The 20,498-nt window shown below is 38.0% G+C and overlaps 1 pseudogene; it reads right to left on the bottom strand.

Moving 5' to 3' along the window:
- Positions 1 to 15,343, bottom strand: part of LOC149221287 (ethylene-responsive transcription factor ERF057-like) — an 81,879-nt pseudogene extending 66,536 nt beyond the window's left edge.
- Between the last annotated feature and the right edge of the window lie 5,155 nt (positions 15,344 to 20,498).

The raw sequence follows: 20,498 nt of genomic DNA, 5'->3' as shown, positions 1-20,498 counted from the left end.
TTTAGAACCCAAAACAAAAACCCATTTGAGAAGAAATCATTCTAAATCTCGGGTTTAAATTTCAGAACTTGTCACACTATATTTTCAGATATATGATCTGAGCACGTTAGAGTGTTTGTAGACTCCCAAATTACATCCTAAATAGGTGACCTTGGGAAAAGCATCATAACTTTCTCTTTGAGCATCAGATTGAAATTTCATAAGAGGTCATAGAAGATGGATGGACTATATTTTATTTGGGTATAATTTTCAGAACCTAAGGTTGAAACACTGATACGTGGCACATCATGCAAGTTCACTCTACTAAACTAGTCTATAATTAGGTCATCGCGGGAGATTGGGAATAAATATTTCTTCGGAGATCCAATTGTGATCAGACTTGTGAAGTTAGAAAGAGGACTCAATGGGATATTACAGGCCAAAATTTTAGAACTTAACAATTTGAAATTACAGAGTTACAGTCATTTCAAGACCGATCTCCTAAAATCAAGAAAAAGCGAGATGAGGAAGTTTGATGGCAAGGATCCGGTAAATTGGATACTACATATGGAGAACTTTTTTGATCTACATGGCATACCACTATTACAAAAGGTAAGTATTGCATCTAATTATTTAGAACTGAATCAATCTTTATGGTACAAAGGGCTTTATTCTCATAAGCCACTTATCACGTGGTCAATTTTCACGGAGGAAATGATAGCACATTATGGAGCAACACCTTCTTTAGTCAATTGATAAATCTCAAACGAAAGGGTTCAATGGTAGAGCACATTGAGGACTTTCAAATATTGAATATAAGGGTAAATGATATTCTAGAGAAGAAAATGATTGATGTCTCCATAGGAACTTTAAAGGATAACATTCAACATGAGGTTCGTCTTTGGGAACTTGATCCATTGGAGAAAGCATTAAGGTTGGCAAGAAAAATTGAAAGCGAAATTAAGGAAACAAGGAATCCCATCACTTATGACTATAATTATGGAAGTGTTTTTTCTCCTAGCCTTCCACAATCTACAAGGTTTACACCACAACAATTGGAAGAAAAAAGAGAAAAAGGGCTTTGTTACAATTGTGATAGAAAATACACTAAAGGTCATAAGTGTGCTGAGAGGAAATTATTTTACATAGATTATGAAGAGGAGGAAGAAAAGGATCAAGAAACATCAAAAGAAGAGGATATACACCAAGAACCAACCATAGAGAAATAATAAATGAATCCAATCATATCTTGTAAAGCATTGAAAAGAATTACCACTTCTCAAACTCTCAAGATAGAAGGACATAACAAGAAGAAAAAGGTTCAAGAAGTGAAAGATCACATCAAGAAAGAAGAAATGAATCTGACCATATCTTGTAATGCATTGGCCAGAATTACCATTTCTCAAACTATCAAGATAGGACATATCAAGAAGAAAAATATTCAAGAAGTGAAAGATAACGTCGAGCATTAAGAAATGAATCCGACCATATCTTGTAATGCATTGGAAGAAATTACCACTCCTCAAACTATCAAGATAGAAGGACATAACAAGAAGAAAAAGGTAATAATGTTGATTGATTCAGGCAGTAACCATAATTTTATTCATTGTAAGATAGCCAAGGAATTGAATTAATTCCTATATCCAACACCAGAGTGTCAAGTGATGGCTACAAGTGGAGGAACCATAAATTGCTTTGGAAAGTGCCATGATATCAAGCTATCCATGGGAGAATATGTATTAAATATCCCAACGCTTTCCATTCTAATGGGTGGTGTTGATGTTTTACTAGGAGTCTAATGGCTACAATCTTTGGGTACGGTAGCTTTTAATTCTCAAGAACTTTTCTTGAAATTTTTTTGGGAAGGAAAGGAAGTTAAATTGAGGGGTATCGAAGGGAAACCAGGAAATATAATCAACTCTAACAGCATGACAAAGCTTCTAAATAAAAAACAAGAAGGTAAATTCTCACAATTATGTTCACTAGAGGATCCCACATCGAAATCATCTATTTCTCCATATATCCAAAACGTTTTGGACAATCATTCCAAGGTATTTGAGACTCCAAAAGGCCTCCCACCTATTCATGATCATGATCATGCTATTCATTTGATTTCAGGAAGTGTTCCTCCAAACATCAGGCCTTACAGATATCCATATGCCCAAAGGCATTGGAACTCATTCAAAAGTTGCAGAAGATCCCAGTTCAAACAGTATTGTGAGAACTTAAAAAGGAAGGAAAAACTGTATTGGAACATGAAGCAGTCACAGAAGCGAGAAATCAACAACTACAAAATAGATCAATTTCAGAGTATCTCATCAAGTGGAAGAACTTACCCACTAAAGATTCCACATGGGAGGATGCGAGTTTTATATGGAAGCATCCAAAACTACTCAAGCATTGAGGACACCACTTTTTGAAGGAGAGGGGCATCTTAGGTCCCTATACTACTAGCTTAACCCCTTATTGTTATTATTCTAACCCCCTTATTATATTGTTGTGCCCATGTAGTCCCCATATTGTTATTATTGTGCCCTTACATTATTATTGTTATGTCGGCTCTGATTATATTATGTCCCTTTAGACTCCTATATATAGAAAGGAGGTCTTGTCATTTGTATGATCCAAGAATTATTCATTTGTGTAATGTAAAGGAGGTTGCCCCCTTGAAGAGAGTTGTTTTGAAGGTATTGATCTCTATTTTATATCTTTTTGTGAGCTGGTTTCATAACATAAAGGGTAATTACAAACTCTACCTGTGAAACAAAAGAGGGAACCAATTAGTACTGTTTAGTTAACCACAAAGAAAGTCGGTAGTCAATGACTATGGCATGGCGGGTTTTCTCACCTGAAAGGGGTGCTCGAATTCCAGTGCCAAGCGGAACCATCCTGCAAGTTGAACATAAACCCTTATCATTAGCATTGAAGAATAGTAAAAAAATGCAATAACAATTTAAGACAATAGGGTTCATAACTAGTACCTAATAATAAAGTCACTTCCAGTCATGGAGGTAGAGGTTGATAATGTAATCTTCACTATAATTGACCCATACAAACAATAACCTACCAAACATAGGGACACTACCTTAAGAAAAAAATACTCCAATGAATAAGATTGAATGGAATAATAATGTAAGGGAAAAGGATACCTGTCTCATATAGTAACAAAATGCTAGTGTCACTAGAACACGTTGCAGATGGTGTTTCGTTGGAGAAGCAACAAAATGTGAAAACAAACCTGGAGACTGAGGGATGAGTAGTTACCCTAACTACCTCACCTAATCTACATTGTCATATGAGGCAGTGAGAAAGAAACAACAATAGACGAGTCCAAATGTCCCAAGGATCGAGAGCCATGAGTGATGAATTAGTAGGGTTCGCGAAGTGTCAAAATGTGACAACATTTTTTTAAAAGGATATATATATATATATATATATATATGTATATATATATATATATATATATATATATATATATATATATATATATATATATCCACAAAGCAAGGGTCGAGTAGGACAAAATCCCTAAACATTATTGCGATGAAAAATAATGTTTAATATACTGACAGTTAATAAAAACATATGCTTTATGAAAAATAAAGCTTGGTCTTATTAACTATAGCCCTTGTTTCTAGATAATACATCACATGAAATTCCATATAATATGATAAGTCATTATAGTAATTTAGTTGGATGGTGATTAGCATTAAAATGATTATCTTTTAGTGTGTGCCTATTGGCTTATATGGGCCTGACCCAGGTTCGGAAGAATTATTTAGCTAAACAAATCCCACAGCTACTGGCCCTTTCAGTAATAGCCTGCGGAGCGCGGACTGAGGTCTCACTCGAGGTAGTAGGGGAGGGTGTTGGAACCAGGTTTCCTCACCCTTGTGATTTCTAGATGTGGTATGGGGGCTTCGCACACTGTTCTACAGCTTCGCGCTGCTCTGTATTCGCACGGATCCAGAATATCTCTTGCTGTTTAATAGCGCATTGTCTACAGATCTACTTTATTGAATGAAGTATTGTAAATTAGATCTATTTAGTAGGGTCTTTAAGAAAACATTTAACAGATTTAACCATTTCACGCACTTAGAACAAACCTAGATTCACATACATTCATAACATACACATATAGATCAAATAGATATATTAACCATAAACTCAGATCCGTGATAGCTCAGATTTAACACAGAATCACAAAAGTAACTTATCTTATGTACTTTCTTCACCAATACATCCAGATCTTCCCTGCGAAATCAGCTGCAGGGATCCGCGCACACAGCTGCGGACTCTACTAGGCCTTTGCACACACAACTGTAGAGCCTCTATCCACTACCCAAACCCTTGACTCAGACTTACAGATGCTTTCTGACTATGCTCCTCAAAAACCCATTACATTTCAGATCAAAATCATATCCAAAACTTAGCTACCTCTTCCCATATATCCTCGCTCTATTTATACATTTCTTTGGCCCGCGATCCAAGGGTGGGCCGACTCTACTTACATTTCTTTACATTATATCTGGGTGGACTACCCTTTGACTCAACCTATTACAATTCGTGCTCCACACATCCCGCAGAGTCTTTATCCTAACTTTACCCAAAATTTCAGGTTTTGTGCCACATGACCATTATGTGGGGCTTCTACTACCCAACAGTGCCTATGCATGTTACACTTACAAAAAATTATGTTGTAAAATATTGTTTTTAAGCTACCTAGATGTTGTATTAACTAGATAGATAAATTACATCATCACTCTCCATCATTGTCTCCCATATGGAAGGCTAGACTAGTGGCCGAATAAATAAATAAAATTGACAACAAATTTTTTGACCCTAGTAAACTTGTAATTATTTAATTATTGTTGTTAAAAACCGTTTGGTGCTATGTGCCATGTGGAGGTTGAATAGTTAGTGTAAGAAAAATGTTTTGTTTAATTTAATTTTATTGATACATAAATACTTCATATAGTTAGCCATAAAAATCGCATTGGAAAGTAATGCTAAGAAAAGTTTCACATTCTAAATAGTTGTAAAGAGTTACGGGGAAGGTTGTTAGCTGCCCAAAAACCTTTCTTCGGAAGTAAACCCTCTCAATTGGAAGAGGGCACCAAGAGGGTAAGGGAGGAACCTGAGGAAACATTGAAGGAGAGACAAACTAGAAAGTTAAACCTCTAATAGGATGTTGTGGAGGAAGGTAGGACATTGCCAACATAACACATTCTTGAGCTAGTTGGCTAGAGGAATTCGAACTGAAGTAAGTGTGCTCCGTTTTAAAGACTATAGACTAAATTTGGTTGGCATCAAAAGGGTTCTGGGTTAGACCTATGCAGGCCACCATTTTGAAACTGTTCTAGATGTGAAGCTAGCTCGGGTGGAGTTCCAATGGTATTACTAGTTCTCATAGGTTGGGTGGAGCATCCTTTCCCCTATGATTTTATGGCTAGCTCAAAGAAGCAGAGAAAGGGAACATATAAGTACTAAGAAACTTGTTATTCTTTTGGTCAATGTTTTCTTTCAAAACCAGAACTGTTATCTATACTATGTAGTTTTTTATAACTATAAAAAAGAAAAGAGAGAGAAGGTTTACAATAGAAAGGTCAGTGTGTCATTTTATTGTGAATTTCTAGTTAGTTCCTGAGCCAATATGAGGTTGTCAACACCTTAGGAACAATCCCTAACTTGCAAGAATACATTTGAAATAAATAGGTTATGAGGGAATATACAAAAAAATTGTAGACCAAGTAGAAGTATTGTTAATTGTGTATGTATTTTAATAAATAAAGAAAATTTAAATTATATCCCTGAGGGTATGAAAATAAATCCATATACATATATAACAAAATTTATAACAAATTTTTTGTTACACATAGATAATATCATAACCAACTATGAACTATTTAAGGACAAGTAATTCCATAGAATTCCCATAACACTAAAAAGAAATAACACTACTATATTTAGGAAAATAATGAAGTTCTTCAAAACTGAGTTCGAACACACATTAGGAAGTGAAAATAGCCACATTATAATTCTACACATAATATACAACAAATAAGAAACCTCACAAGAATAATGGCAACTGTATATAAGAACTAACAATATTAGCTATCATGTGCACAATGGAGAGCATAAAGAAGTATAATTCAAGAGAAAATCTTTCTAACAAATGAATATGTAGTTTGAAACCTTATTGTGTGGGGGAAATCCTTTAATATAGCTAAATAAAATTCCCATTAACACCAAAATTCTCATAAGAAAGGTGCCAGCAAAAGATATAAAAATTCTCGGTCCTTTATGAATCTAAAATAGACCGATAACTAGCAAAACTTAATTGTTTCAAAAAATGAAAATAGAAACAAAATAGTATATTATTGCAACCCAACCCAAAATGTGAAGAGAAATAGAAATATGACTTAATTACAAACCAACACTTGAAGTTTTATTTTAACAACCTAGTAGTCTGGCATTGATTAACAATAAGAGAGATAAACATTATTGAACTCCAACTCGGTGACATTTGAAAATGAATTGGGGTGAAACCCCTATTAACATAAATTCAAAAGAGTTTAATTATGCAAACATAGAATAGTCCCTAAGCTCGACAACCTAACAACGCCTAGAGACAACGAGAGGGAAAAGTTGTTAAAAACCTAGGAAATGGCATTGAATCCATAAACTAGTCATTGTAGGCCACAACGAAGAGTTTTCACCTGTAAGAGAATAGGAATGAGAAGTTTTTAGGAAAAGCTCTTTTAAAATCCTGCTTAAAATAAATAACAAGTGCATGGAGTTGTACCTTAAGAAACCAATTTCCTGGCTGTGGAGAAATTGTGCTTAAGACATTAATGATTATTGTTTGTTGTCACTTATTTGTCACTTTATTGTTTGTTGTATTCTTAAATGAAGGACCTGGAAAACTTCGTCATTAACCCTTAATACATATGTTACCAGAAAATCTCAAAATGCCATTCGTTGCTAGATATAAATGATGAATGAAGAAAGCTTGAAGGAGAAGTTTAAGATAATATGCTACTTAACACAGAACCTACTATCCGTCACTTAGAAGAATTATGAAAATGGGAACTGAATCATAGACAATATGCTTCTTGACACTTAAATTATTATCTGCGACCCTTGGAGAAGTTAAAGATAATATGTTGCCTTACACAGAAACTATTATCTATAACTTAGAAAGGAAGATGAAAACTTCAAGTATAGGAGCGCTCTTTTAAAGGATTTTAAATTTATCTACATAAGAAAATAAAAACCTGCAGCTTCATTACTATACTTGAAAGAAGAAAACATAAGATGACACATGACAGAGAAGTTACAAAATTGTACCCAACAATTCATGGAAACTTCTGATTCTTTCATTAATCAATAGCTATCTTAGGAATACAGTGGTTTAGTCTCCAGGTTCTCCAAAATTCGAACAACCCCATTACAATTCCCTTTTCGGGCTTTTATCTCTTCTATAAAATCATTTTTGGAACTGATTTCTTGGAACAACTAATAAACCGTTTTATAACAGTTATAAAAATATTTTCTCTTCGAAATTATTCAACTTTATTACATATACAATATTAAAACTCAGAAAATATGTAAACTGCGCCAAAAGTTTTGAAAGCAGTCCACATATATATATGTCGGGAATGATCTGATTTGCGGAAGCACAATGAAACCCAACCAATCGCCTTTTCTTCAGACTCGACTTTAACATTGATTTTCCCTTTATACGACGAAATTAACTCAAAAATTTGGTTTGTCGTGGAACTCAAAAAGAGTTAAATCTATTGCATAAATCCATCAGTTCCACCTTTTTAGCACTCTGTTGACTTCTCACAGCAAATCAAAATCGGCCCTTCTAAATGATATATCAATACAAAACTTCACAATATGCGATATCACGAACGCATCAGAATTATTAAACATAATGTATAAAATATCAGGTCCGGAATCTTCATCGCAAATCGCAATCGGCAGGGCCCATGTACATGAAGCGCTTTGCGATACGGCAGACTCGCCGAGTCTTAAACATAATGCATATATTTTCGGATCCGTTTTTACCATCGCTCATCGCAATCAACAAGTTTTATGTGATATCGCGGACCCGCCGAGACTTTAAAACATAATATATATGTTTTCGGATCCTCCTATAGCAAATCGCAATCGGCGGAACCAACATCCATTGCTCTATGGACCCACCGGAAGTAATAAATGAGATATATATGTCTTTTCGGGTCCAGCCAGGGGTGATTTCATATAACTGCCACTGTGATTTGTGATTGTGATTTGATAGCATCGTAACCAAAGCACCGCTCTTTAACACTTGTCCCTTTCTATTATTTGATTATGATACACATGTGCTTTGCGACATGTATCCTTATTCATTCAAATGTATTTCTATACTTTATTTTAATGATTTCAATATGTAATTACCACAAATAAAATACTTCTTTACTTTTAGGCTTTGCCAGGGGTAAAGAATGTAAAGGAGTTTCATTGAGTTTGAACTCCTGATAGTGATATAACTGATAACTAAACTTAAAACACAATATAAGATACAACATTTGGCTCCAACTGGGGATAGTGCTTTTGCCCTAGAAGCACTAAGAATCGCAGATCAGTGCCTTATCCATTGGGCATGGAGTCATATATTGCTTCACCAAACTTAACTATGTGAAAATTTTGTACAGTGAGCCTATGCTAATATCTGTAGTGATAGGATGCTTGTGCTTTAATAACAAAATATTGAGAATCGTAGATCGGTAGCCTTAGTTGGGAATGGAGTCCTGAACTGTGAAAACACTAAAATTTAATAAACTAAAACTTGACATTCTTGAAGTTTGATACCTTTGCAAATAGGTTTCCAACTAGGAGAGTCATCCTTATTTATCCATTGAAATTGAACTAAAGAACTGCAACTGAAAACCAAATGCTCAACACCTGAGCTTATTTATGTACAGGTTCCCACCTATGTGCATGACTAATCTCCATCAAGTTGAGTCAATATTCCAATGGTACCAAGTTAGCATCTGAGTGCCTGATCTAGAAGCATTCTGCTAGTTAATTTCCAAACTACAATTCATTCTGAACAAAAAATAAATTATGCATAAGGGCAGCTCACAACAAAAGTTAGGATATATCCACAAGGTAGGATGTGTAGAGTGCTGACAAATTCCTCCATGTAATCTGCCATGGGATCTTCAAAAGTATAAGGAAAAATATGGTCTTGATCAGGTCCAAAAAAGAAATTCTCTATGAATGAAGTTTCTTGCTCAAATAAACCTTCTGTTGGGATAATATGCTCAATAGAACAATCAGAAACATCTTTAAGAAAATGATCTATGTCGCTTTTATGTCTCCACTTTTCATCTCTAAGCTTTGATTGAAAATAGTTTGTAATTATAAGCACAGAAAGAAAAATAATTTTTTCCACATCAGTATATGACATATGGTCAACTTCAAATAGATTTTTTTACCTCAGATCCATGGGCATCATTGTGTTCTTCAATGCAATGATATACAATCTCTTTATCAACTTTCTTTTTACATGAGATAACCTCTTTTCCTATGGCAATTGGCTCAATAGATTGTTTTCCAACATATCCCACTTGCTGGTTTCTTCCTGTATGTTCAAAACCTAACTGATGAACTTGAAGTGCTTCATCTCGTTCCCCATTTAAACCATTTTATTTATAAATAGGAGGACCATCAAATTTATCAAAATAAGATCTCTGGGGATTTATTTGCAACTTAATTATTTCTTTCTATTATTGACTGTTGAGTATAAATTCTTAATGCATGTTTGGATTTTCCTCCATTTGAATACTCTCATGATTTCCTTTATTCACTTGTTTTGCAGGCTGAGATTCTTGTGGAGTCGCCTTTGGTGAGGAAGTTGAAACTTGCTTCTCACTTTCATTTTCTTGACTTCTTGATCTTTTCCTCAATCTCAAGTCATATTTCTTATGTAGTTCAGTCTGAATAAAATCAGAGAATTGCTTCCAATATTCATCAATTTTATTTTCATCATGAATGGCATCTATTTCATCAAATTCATACTCTTCTTCTTTGATACCGAGTTCATCTTCATCTACTGCATATAACATAGGTCTCTGAGAAATCTTATTTTCTAACTCTAACTTATTCAACCTATCTACCAAAGTTTTAATTACATTACACATATCCTCCAATGTTTGACTTTGAGAGAATTCCATACTATCCATTCCCTTGTCTTGGATAGGCTATGTCTTTGGTGCTTTTCCTGAAACCACCGGATTTGCTTCTATCTCTAATGCATTTGTTTGGATCTGATTAATCTGGCTATAATCTCTCTGAATGCTTGATATATTATCAATAAAATCATTAGTTTCATCAACAAGATTATCTTGAGCCTTTAAAGTTTCTTTAGCATCATAATATTCACAAAAACCTTCAAAAAGAAACTTGTGAGGATAATAAGTTCTACAAGAAGAATTGAACACTGAATGGAAATTTTTCAAAGATGAAATGCTGGAAAGAGGTAGAGACTTGAACCAAACCCTAGCTTCTAGGTCCAAAGAAAACAAAAACAACTTCATCTTCACATCTTCATGAATGATGCCCTACTACTCCATGCATTCATGAAACTCTTGGAGGTGTTGAGTTGGATATTCATATTCCATTCTATTGAATTTTGGAAGATACTTATTCTACTCATAAAATGCATGCATATCATGAGGATAGTTGGTGATCCCAGTAAAATCAAATGGATTAAATTTATGGACTAAGAATGTAGGGAAAGCCATTAAAATCCAGAAATGAAAACTACAAAGTGCAGTGGAGTCGCCAATCAATGTTGTAAGTGAAAATCATAGGTGTGAATGTACAACCAACTGTTGAAAATTGTCATTCTCAAGAATCAGCTTCAAGCTTAATAAAACCAAGGAAAAGTACTCTTATTTAATTTCTTTTATTCAAATCAGCCAAATATTACCTCCTCACTGAACAACCAGAGGAAAATATTGAAAACTGAGGGAAACTTATTCTTTTCTTCTCTTCCCGGCAATGGTGCCAATTAATGTTGTACCTCAAGAAACCAATTTCCTGGCTGTGGAGAATTGTGCTTAAGACATTAATGATTATTGTTTGTTGTATTCTTAAATGAAGGACCTGGAAAACTTGGTCTTTAACCCTTAATACATATGTGACCGAAAATCTCAGAATGCCATTTGTTTCTAGATATAAATGATGAATGAAGAAAGCTTGAAGGAGAAGTTTAAGATAATATGTTGGTTAACACAAAACCTACTATCTGTCAGTTAGAAGAGTTATGAAAATGAGAATTGAATCATAGACAATATGCTACTTGACACAAAAACTATTATCTGCGACCCTTGGAGAAGTTAAAGATAATATGTTGCCTTACACAGAAACTATTATTTATAACTTAGAAAGGAAGATGAAAACTTCAAGTATAGGAGCGCTCTTTTAAGGGATTTTAACTTTATCTACATAAGAAAATAAATACCTGCAACTTCATTACTATACTTGAAAGAAGAAAAAATAAGATGACACATGACAGAGAAGTTACAAAATTATACCCAACAATTCATGGAAACTTCTTATTCTTTCATTAATCAACAACTATATCAGTAATACAGTGGCTTAGTCTCCAGGTTATCCAAAATTCGAACAACCCCTTTACAATTCCCTTTTTCGGCTTTTATCTCTTATATCAAATCATTTTTGGAAATGATTTCTTGGAACAACTAATAAACCATTTTATAACAGTTCTAAAAATATTTTCTCTTCGAAATTATTCAACTTTATTACATATACGATATTAAAACTCATAAAATATGTAAACTGCGCCAAACGTTTTGAAAGGAATCCACATATATATGTGTCAGGAATGATCTGATTTGTGAAAGCACAACGAAACCCAACCAATCACCTTTTCTTCGGACTCGGCTTTAACACTGATTTTCCCTTTATAGAATGAAATTAACGCAAACCTTTGGTTTATCGCAGAACTCAAAAAGAATTAAATCTATTGCGCAAAGCCATCGGTTCCACCTTTTCATCACTCCGTTAACTTCCCATTGCAAATCAAAAATCGGCCCTTTTAAATGATATATCAATACAAAAATTAACAATATGCGATACCACGAAAGCATCGTAAGTATTAAACATAATGTATAAAATATCAGGTCCAGGAACTTCATCACAAATTTCAATTGGCAGGGCCCATGTACATGAAGCACTTTGTGATACGGCGGACCCACCAAGACTTTTAAACATAATGCATATATTTTCGGATCCGAATTTACCATCACTCATCACAATCGGCAAGTGTTATGCGATATCGCAGACCCGCTGATACTTTAAAACATAATATGTATGTTTTCAAATCCACCTATAGCAAATCGTAATCAGCAAAACCAACATCTATTGCTCTGCGGACCCACCAGAAGTAATAAACGCGATATATATGTCTTTTCAGGTTCGGCCAGGGGTGATTTCATATAACTGCCACTGCGATTTGCGATTGTGATTTGATTGCATCGCAACCAAATCACTGCTCTTTAACACTTGTCTCTTTCTATTATTTGACTACGATACACAATGTGCTTTGCAACATGTATCCTTATTCATTCAAATGTGTTTCTATACTTTCTTTTAGTGATTTCGATATGTAATTACCATAAACAAAATACTTCTTTACTTTTAGGCTTTCCGGGGGGTAAAGAATATAAAGGAGTTTCATTGAGTTTGAACTCTTGATAGTGATATAACTGATAAATAAAATTCAAACACAATATAAGCTACAACAAGCCAACGAAGAGTTTTCACCTGTAAGAGAACATGAATGATAAGCTTTTACAGAAAAATATTTTAAAATCCTACTTAAAATAAATAACAAGTGCATGGAGTTATAAGTGAATGGTTTACCTAGAGCAATGTTCTTCTCCCTTGGCTGATTCCATTATGCGCCTATAACATAACAATTAGAATTTTCCACAAAGAACACGATATAGAACTGAGTGAAATTAAAATGATCAGGGAATACAACCCTTACTTGTTGTAAGAATCAGCTAGTTATAAATTTCAATCGAAATTAATTTGAGCCACACAATCCTCTAGGAAAAGTATTTGTGGAAACTGTAACAGAGATTTCAAATATACACTACCACCAAAACTAGGAATAATAATGAAAGTAAGCAATAATACACAAATTGATAAACAAAACCATTGCACAATAAAAAAGCCCTGCAAAAGATAAGTAATGTGATTACCTACGCAAATGTGTTTCTCGATGACAACTTGAGCTATTTGAAGCATTAGCATTGGCATAGGTTCACTAAAGGTGATGCAGAGCTATTCTTAGTGGAAGGAGTATAAATGAGATGACACAATGCTGAGGCAAGAGGGTGGTTACTCTCTAACCACCTCCCCCTCGACACACCATTGATTCAAACAGTAATGAGTGTGTATTATTGATCAACCTTTACCCTCATCTCAAGGTCTCTAATTCAAAAGCAACGTACATCTAATAGAGCTTAGTGAGAGTTCAAAATTCGAGTTTACAAAAAGCAAGAAGATAGTAATAATGTAACCCAAACTATGTGCATTTGCATAATAACATTGAAGGATTAAATATAAGGAATGAAATATAGTTTTATCATTGCCATTGCACATTATAATTATAGTTTTATAAGGGTTTTATGAACGAGAGCATTATAACTAAGGTTCATATAACCTTGATTTGAATCCAACGTAACCCACATGAAATTTAACAAGAGTTGTTGCTCACCAACAAGTCACTGTTGTTGGGTAGCGGAGGCCCCGTGTAATGGTTTTGGGGCTCAAAGCCCACAATTTTGGGTAAAAGTATGGTAAAGGCTCCATGAGGTGCATGGAGCGTGAATTGTAATGAGTCAAGTCAAAGGGTTGTCCAACCGAAAATAATGTATGAAAATAAAAAGTGAGTCGGCCTGCCCATGGTTCGCAAACCATGGAAATGTATAAATAGAGTAAGGCTCTAAGGTTAGAAATCAGTGTTTAGTTTTGGATCTTAATGTAATGGGTTTATAAAGGCAATATTATTTATGTGTCTGTAAGTCCAAGTCAAGGGTGTTTGTGGATAGATAGAGGCTCTGCAGTTGTGGGTGCAGAGGCCTGGAAGAGTCCGCAGCTATGTGCGCAGACCCCTGCAGCTGAGTGCACAGGGCGGATCTAGTTGTATTGACGAAAGATATAAATAAAGATAAGTTGGTTTTGAAATATCACGGATCTATTATATTTTGGTTTATGCATCTGTTATATGAGTTGATATCTTTAAGAATTATGATTGTGCGCACTGGTTTTTATTGTTAAATGTTTGCTTAAAGATTGTAATGAGAAGATCATATCTGTAATAAATACATTAATAATAAAGTGCATCTATGCGGATCTACGCGAGGCCCGATAGAGGAAGAAGAATGGTGCGCGGCCCCTCCAGACCACATCAAGACATCCTAAGGGTGCGGAAACCTAGTTCTAGCACCCTCCCCTACTACCTCGGGTGAAACTTTAGTCTTCGCTCCCCGGGCTGTTGCTGAAAGGGCCGATAGTGCAAGATTTGTTTGGCTAATAACCCTTCCAAACCTGGGTCAGGCCCCAATAAGCCAACAAATGGTTCCGTTGGCAGGATCGGGATCTGCCTAAGGGATGTCTAATGTTGGAGCACTGGAACCCTATGAAGAAATAACTTGAAGATTGGTTGGATCGGAAGCTTCACGAGTTCGTGGTACAGGAAAACAAAAATCCGTGGATATTCGAGGAAAGGTGGCTAGATTGCTACATGTACGCAGAGATCCACGAGATCTTCTTCACGTCCTTCTTGAGAGAACTATACAAGTGGATCACAAGGCTAGCTGATAGTCAGGGAAGGTGCAAACTGGATGAACCCATCATGTGGATGATAGAGTTGGTGTGTAGGCTGGAGGCATCTGAAGATAAAATTGCACGGGTAGTAAATCATTGGTTGACTTGAATAATAGGATGGTTTATCACCGAATTTGCGATAGACGCAACTGTGAGTTACAGCGAAGCAGAAAGGAACTTTCTCCAAGAAATGCGGGGTAGGTACATCAAATCGTTGAATACTTGGATTAAAATGGTGTTATGTGAAAAACGGGTTATGCACATCCATTGATGTCTGGGGTAACAAGGAGCAGAAGAGGCTACTGAGGGATAGAAGGATTAGAAAATAGTCCTCTGATTTCACTTTCACGAGAAAGTGAGGAGGAGCTCGCAGGGTTCTCTCCAAGAAGCGCAGTCTGATTGATAAAGCAGTGCATTCCACTGATACCACTGCCATCCACGCCATCACCTACTTCACCTACATCAAACCCATCTTCACCTACCCCACATTCGCCACCAGCAAGGATTGGAATGGCAGGTACGATCAAGTTGCCGATATTTAGAGGCATAGTAAATGAGGAGCCAGATCAGTTCTGGTTCGTGGCAAAGGCCATATGGGAAGCCCAAGGCATAACAGATGAGAACATCAAAAAGGCTTATCTGGTTAGCATGATGCAGGACTGCGCATTGACATGGTATAGAAAGTACTCAAGCGTTCACTTGAATGCAGGAATAGCAGCGATCTAGGATGTATTGAACAAAGAATTCAGCTGGCCAAAATTAGAAATGTAGTCGATCATCAGGTTCAAGGAGATCATGATGCTACTTGGTAAAACCCCGTGGGATCTGGATCAGAGATTGAAGAGTACAATCCACAAGGCTAACATAACTCTGATGGATGCGCAACACTGCACGTGGTTTGTGGTGTCATTGACACCACATCTGAGGACAGTGCTGTCACAACAAAAGATCTGAACCCAAGTGGAAGCATTAGAGACAGTGATGTGGTTGCATGAAACTCCAATACAGGATTTGGCATCAGGAGTTTAGCAAATCCATGTGCAACTACAAAACCTATGCTTAGAAATGCAAAGTTTGAAGCAAGAAAGGGCACCTCGACTAGAGGTGCGTACAAAAGTAGGGTGTATCAAATGCAAAGGTCCACATCACGACAAGGATCATTGCGCTGTATTCGCGAACTATCTAGTGGGAGGGGGGCGAATCCCATTAAGGCTGGAGGTACAAGTAGGGCCAAGTGCAGTGCCCACGCTGTGGCGCACGATTTGTCAAGTAGGAGGGAAGCATGCAATAGACAACTGTCACCTGTTCCAAAAGTATACCCAGACTCCGTAGTAGCTGTATTGCAACTTCTGCAGATCAGTGGGTCACGATGAACACATGTGTTGGAGCTATGAGCTAATGATGGAGATGACCCTAGCCTGTCGAATGTAGACTTAGGCATGGGGTTTCGACCTAGCCACCAGACAATGTGGTTGATTCCAAGGACGCAGGCGAGGAAGAGGAGGCATGGGGCCTAGACGAGGGCATGGACAGTTGATTTTTTATAATTATGGGGGGCCAGGGCACTATGCTCGCAACTGCACTAACCTGACGATAATATCTTGTCCATACTGTGAGTAGTTTGACCATGAAATGGTAGATTGTCTGACGTTGATTGCCCAAATGCACGAAAATGGGGTATTACAGCCTACTCTAACTTAGAATATGCAAATGATGAGGTCTAAATCACGCGAAGAGGACCCGAGTGTAAGCATGGTACTGAGGAGTGGTGCAACTATAGGGGGAGATGTGAGGAAACAATCAGGAGAAGATGGGAAGGGTCGCGGTGCTCCTACAAAGGAACCTAACTTTTAGATGGAACAAGTGAAGGGGACGTCTAAGGAAGCTCAGAAGACCTTCATGGAAGTCTGTACTCTAGGTAGTATGGATCCAATTGAGTTGGGAGTGGATCCCTTTATGATTAGTACCTTTTTAGAGACATGTATGAAGCTACTACGTGATAGTAAGGCAGTTAAAGGACTACAAGAGCTTATCACTAGGTATGCAGGATCAGGGGAGCCACACGTAGTCTGGAAATTGGGAAAACATGCTCTGCGCACTGGGTGGGAGATGCGAATGACAACAAAAATCGGTGAATATGAGATGGATCAGGTCATCCTAGATTTGGGGTCGCATGCAAATGTGTTGCCTAAGAAAACATGGGAACACATGGGTAGGCCTGCTCTACAGTGGTCTTCGATCCAGCTATGGATGGCCAACCAGCAAAAGATCTTACCGATGGGAAGACTACAAGGGGTGACAGTGGACATTGAAGGCATAAGTACGCAGATAGACTTTGAGGTGATAGAAATTGTTGATGACAGTAATCCATACCCTGCGTTGCTAGGAATATATTGGGCCATAGACATGAATGGGGTCATAAACTTAAAAAGACGAAAGATGACATTCAAGAAAAAGTCACTCTGTGTCATAGTTCCGCTCGATCCAGTCGAAGGAGCATGCTACACTGAACTGGTGTGTGACGAGGAACTAGACTGCATCTACCAGATAACAGCGCAAGACCAGGATTGGGTGAATCGCACAACGGATGGGAGAATCTCATGGGAGCGCAATAGTTCCTGCACACTAGATTCAGATGCGGAGACCAAATGTTGGCAGAACCGATTGCATGAAGTCACAACACTCAACTGTAACATGATGATTAGATCATTGTGACGCGTGACAACTGAGGTACAACAATGGAAAACGGACAATGGTGCCACAAATAAGGAGGACTTCATCAACCTCTGCAGAACTTCAATCATAGAGTAGAAGAGGCATGATGCAACGAAAGAAGTGCTACGCATGATAATCACACTAGTATGGCATGCACATAGAAAGATGGGGCGGAATAAGTGCGAAGGTAGAACACGGTTGCGGATACGGGTTGGAGGACTTTTGCGAGAAACACAGCTAGGGCAGTCACGATGCAGCCGTTCAGGCACCCATCGACAATGGGGGTGCAGTTGTATGTTGTACAACCATCGACCCAAATGAGTCTACACGTAATAGGGGTTCACTAGGTTGATAAGACCGTGAACAGAGCAAGGTGTGCGAAGAGAACTCTATCCACGGTCGGACGCGATGAAACTAGGGAAGTAAAGAGACTTTCCCCAACCATTTCCCCTACAGTTCAACTCGAACAGGAGGACCGGGATGAAATTACCCAGTAGTTGCAGGAAGCCATTCGGTGTGGCAATGTGAGAATTCATGAACTAGACAAAGTGGGGGCAAGGCTCAGGAGGAAAAGCGCGAGGTTCGACAAAGAAATTGACAAACTAAAAATAGGAGTCACAAAAACGGGCTATGAAAATGTGCGAATGAGGAGACCGGACCTGACCAACCATCCTACGATACTCGAACAATCCATGACCTTGCTATCATGGTTACGACTACACCCTACTGAATAAGGGAGCACAGACAGTGATGCGCTACCTGATTCAAAGGTACACGAAGGGTGCCCGCAGCCAGGGCTAGCAGGGAAGAGGAAGCCTTGCATGAGGGGTGCAACCACCTAACTATCTGTAGGAGGTCACGTCTCAGCTCTCCATGCAGTTGAAAGAGGGCGCAAGACTATAAAAAAATGTGCAGGAAGGTTGCACAATTCGGTCGTGGTGCGCAAGGCTAGTAAAAAGCATAGAATGTGTTCGCGTACTAGGGACTACACTGCCATGTGGGAAGGATGGAAGGTGACCATTGTAGCTACTGTTCATGACAAGATTTCCCATTTAAGACACTGAGGAATGGGCAGTGGGCCATTAAGACACAGGGCTGAAGGATTTGCCGCCAAAATCACATTAATAAGCCACGAGTGAGGAGCACGACCGAATTTGAAATTGAAAGGGTATATAAAGCACAGGCGGCTTGCTACCACACATCCTTTGGCCCCTTGCAAAGTAAGTTGTTCAGGGTTTAAATAGAGCGGCACAATATGAATGAGGTAGTTGTAAAAGAAACCACATGGTTTATAGACCTAGCAAAGGTAATACAGGAGTCCCTACTCATGTCGATATCCACAACTAAGGATGTTACAGCCGAAATCCCTAAATCCTTGAGGATGTCGCAGACCAAGAAGAACCCACAGGTAGCAGGATCAATCTCGACGTCTCCGCGAAATCTGCAATTCAGAAAATTGTCAATGGAGGAAAAAGGCAAAACCGTTACTATTGAGAGCGATGACGAGGAAGAGGATCCTCCGACCTATGTCGAAGAAATAGAACCAGAGGAAGAAATGGAAGAAGATATCCAACCAGTAAAGCGACCCAAGTATGTTCGTCCAAGGAAAGGGAAGGCCAAAGTACCTACAGATTTGGATGTCGTTGATAGCATACTCATCACCTTATCTCTCCCTAAAGGGGTTTTTCTCGAAGGCTTAGCGACCAGCCGCATCCCTACTATGAAATTTGAAGACTGGGACCTTGCGGATACTGAGAAGTTTCCCCATTTGGAAACTAGCGAGCTAATGGAGTGATACATGGATGTGGACGTTACGACCCTACAACTGTAGAAATGGCTTCGAAAGGTAGAACAGGCTGGGCTAATCTGCCTCCTATCAATTCCACATTTTCATCGGCCCCACCTTACAATATTGGTCATCAGGAAACCGCTCTGCCTGGTATACAATGGGTACTTATGGCTTGACAAACCCATCCCCATCATGGCAGGGCTCATTCATAGGATCTCTCAGCTTCCCTATGAAGGCAGGGACCCCATAGAACTCATTGGTATGAGTGGAAATGTGATGATGATGGAAGCTCTGAAAAAGAAATATCAATTAGAGAAAAAGCAGAGAGGGTATGCTATTGGCAGTATTTTGAACAAAGGGGTCCGCATTGCTACCTAGTTGTTGGTGGGAAAAGTGATGTAGAAATGTTGAGGCAACGAGGTCCCAGCAATAATCATCATGTTAGCTGAGTAATGTGTAGCAGGGGAACGGTTCAATTAGGCGCAGTTCCTCTGTGACGAATTCCTGACCAACTGCAGGGAGGCCCAAGAGGAGGGTAAGACCTTCCATTATGCGTGGTTAGTGTTATCCATCCTTTTGGTTACAAGAGAATTACCCGAAGATAGTCAGTGTCCATCCCTGGACCAGGATTGGCCAAAGGCTACAAAATACATGTCGCTCTAGGCGACGAGGGACGCCGCAAGAATCCAGGAAGTCAAGATTTTCTAGATATTGATGGATACATACATCCGACAGTGGATCAACCAGCAACCCCATATATCTACGGAGATATATGATAGTGTGAAGAACATAGACGAGTTTAAGGTGGATATGCACCATGTATACATTCGGGCATGTAAGTATCCAGCACAAATGTGGACCAGACTTCCCATAATTGCCATCGATGAGGCTATTTTTGTGGTATTAGATATTTGGCCATCGGAGTGGCGCAGACCAAATGCGGTAGGGTGCGATGAGACCATCAACCAAAAACAAAAGGCTGAGGCCAAGCACTTAGCACAAAAGAATCAGAACGAACAGCATGCTACGGAAGTACGGGCGGATGGGGAGGCTGTGCAAGCCTCTACAGGCATGGCGACAGCAAGAGGGGCTGCTA

The sequence above is a fragment of the Pinus tabuliformis genome, chromosome Q (genome assembly GCF_031772625.1).
Source record: "Pinus tabuliformis cultivar Carrire ecotype Pingquan chromosome Q, CPIR1, whole genome shotgun sequence".
Classification (NCBI taxonomy): Eukaryota; Viridiplantae; Streptophyta; class Pinopsida; order Pinales; family Pinaceae; genus Pinus; species Pinus tabuliformis.
Note: the sequence above shows the minus strand (reverse complement) of the source record. Positions and strands in the feature narration are given on the sequence as shown.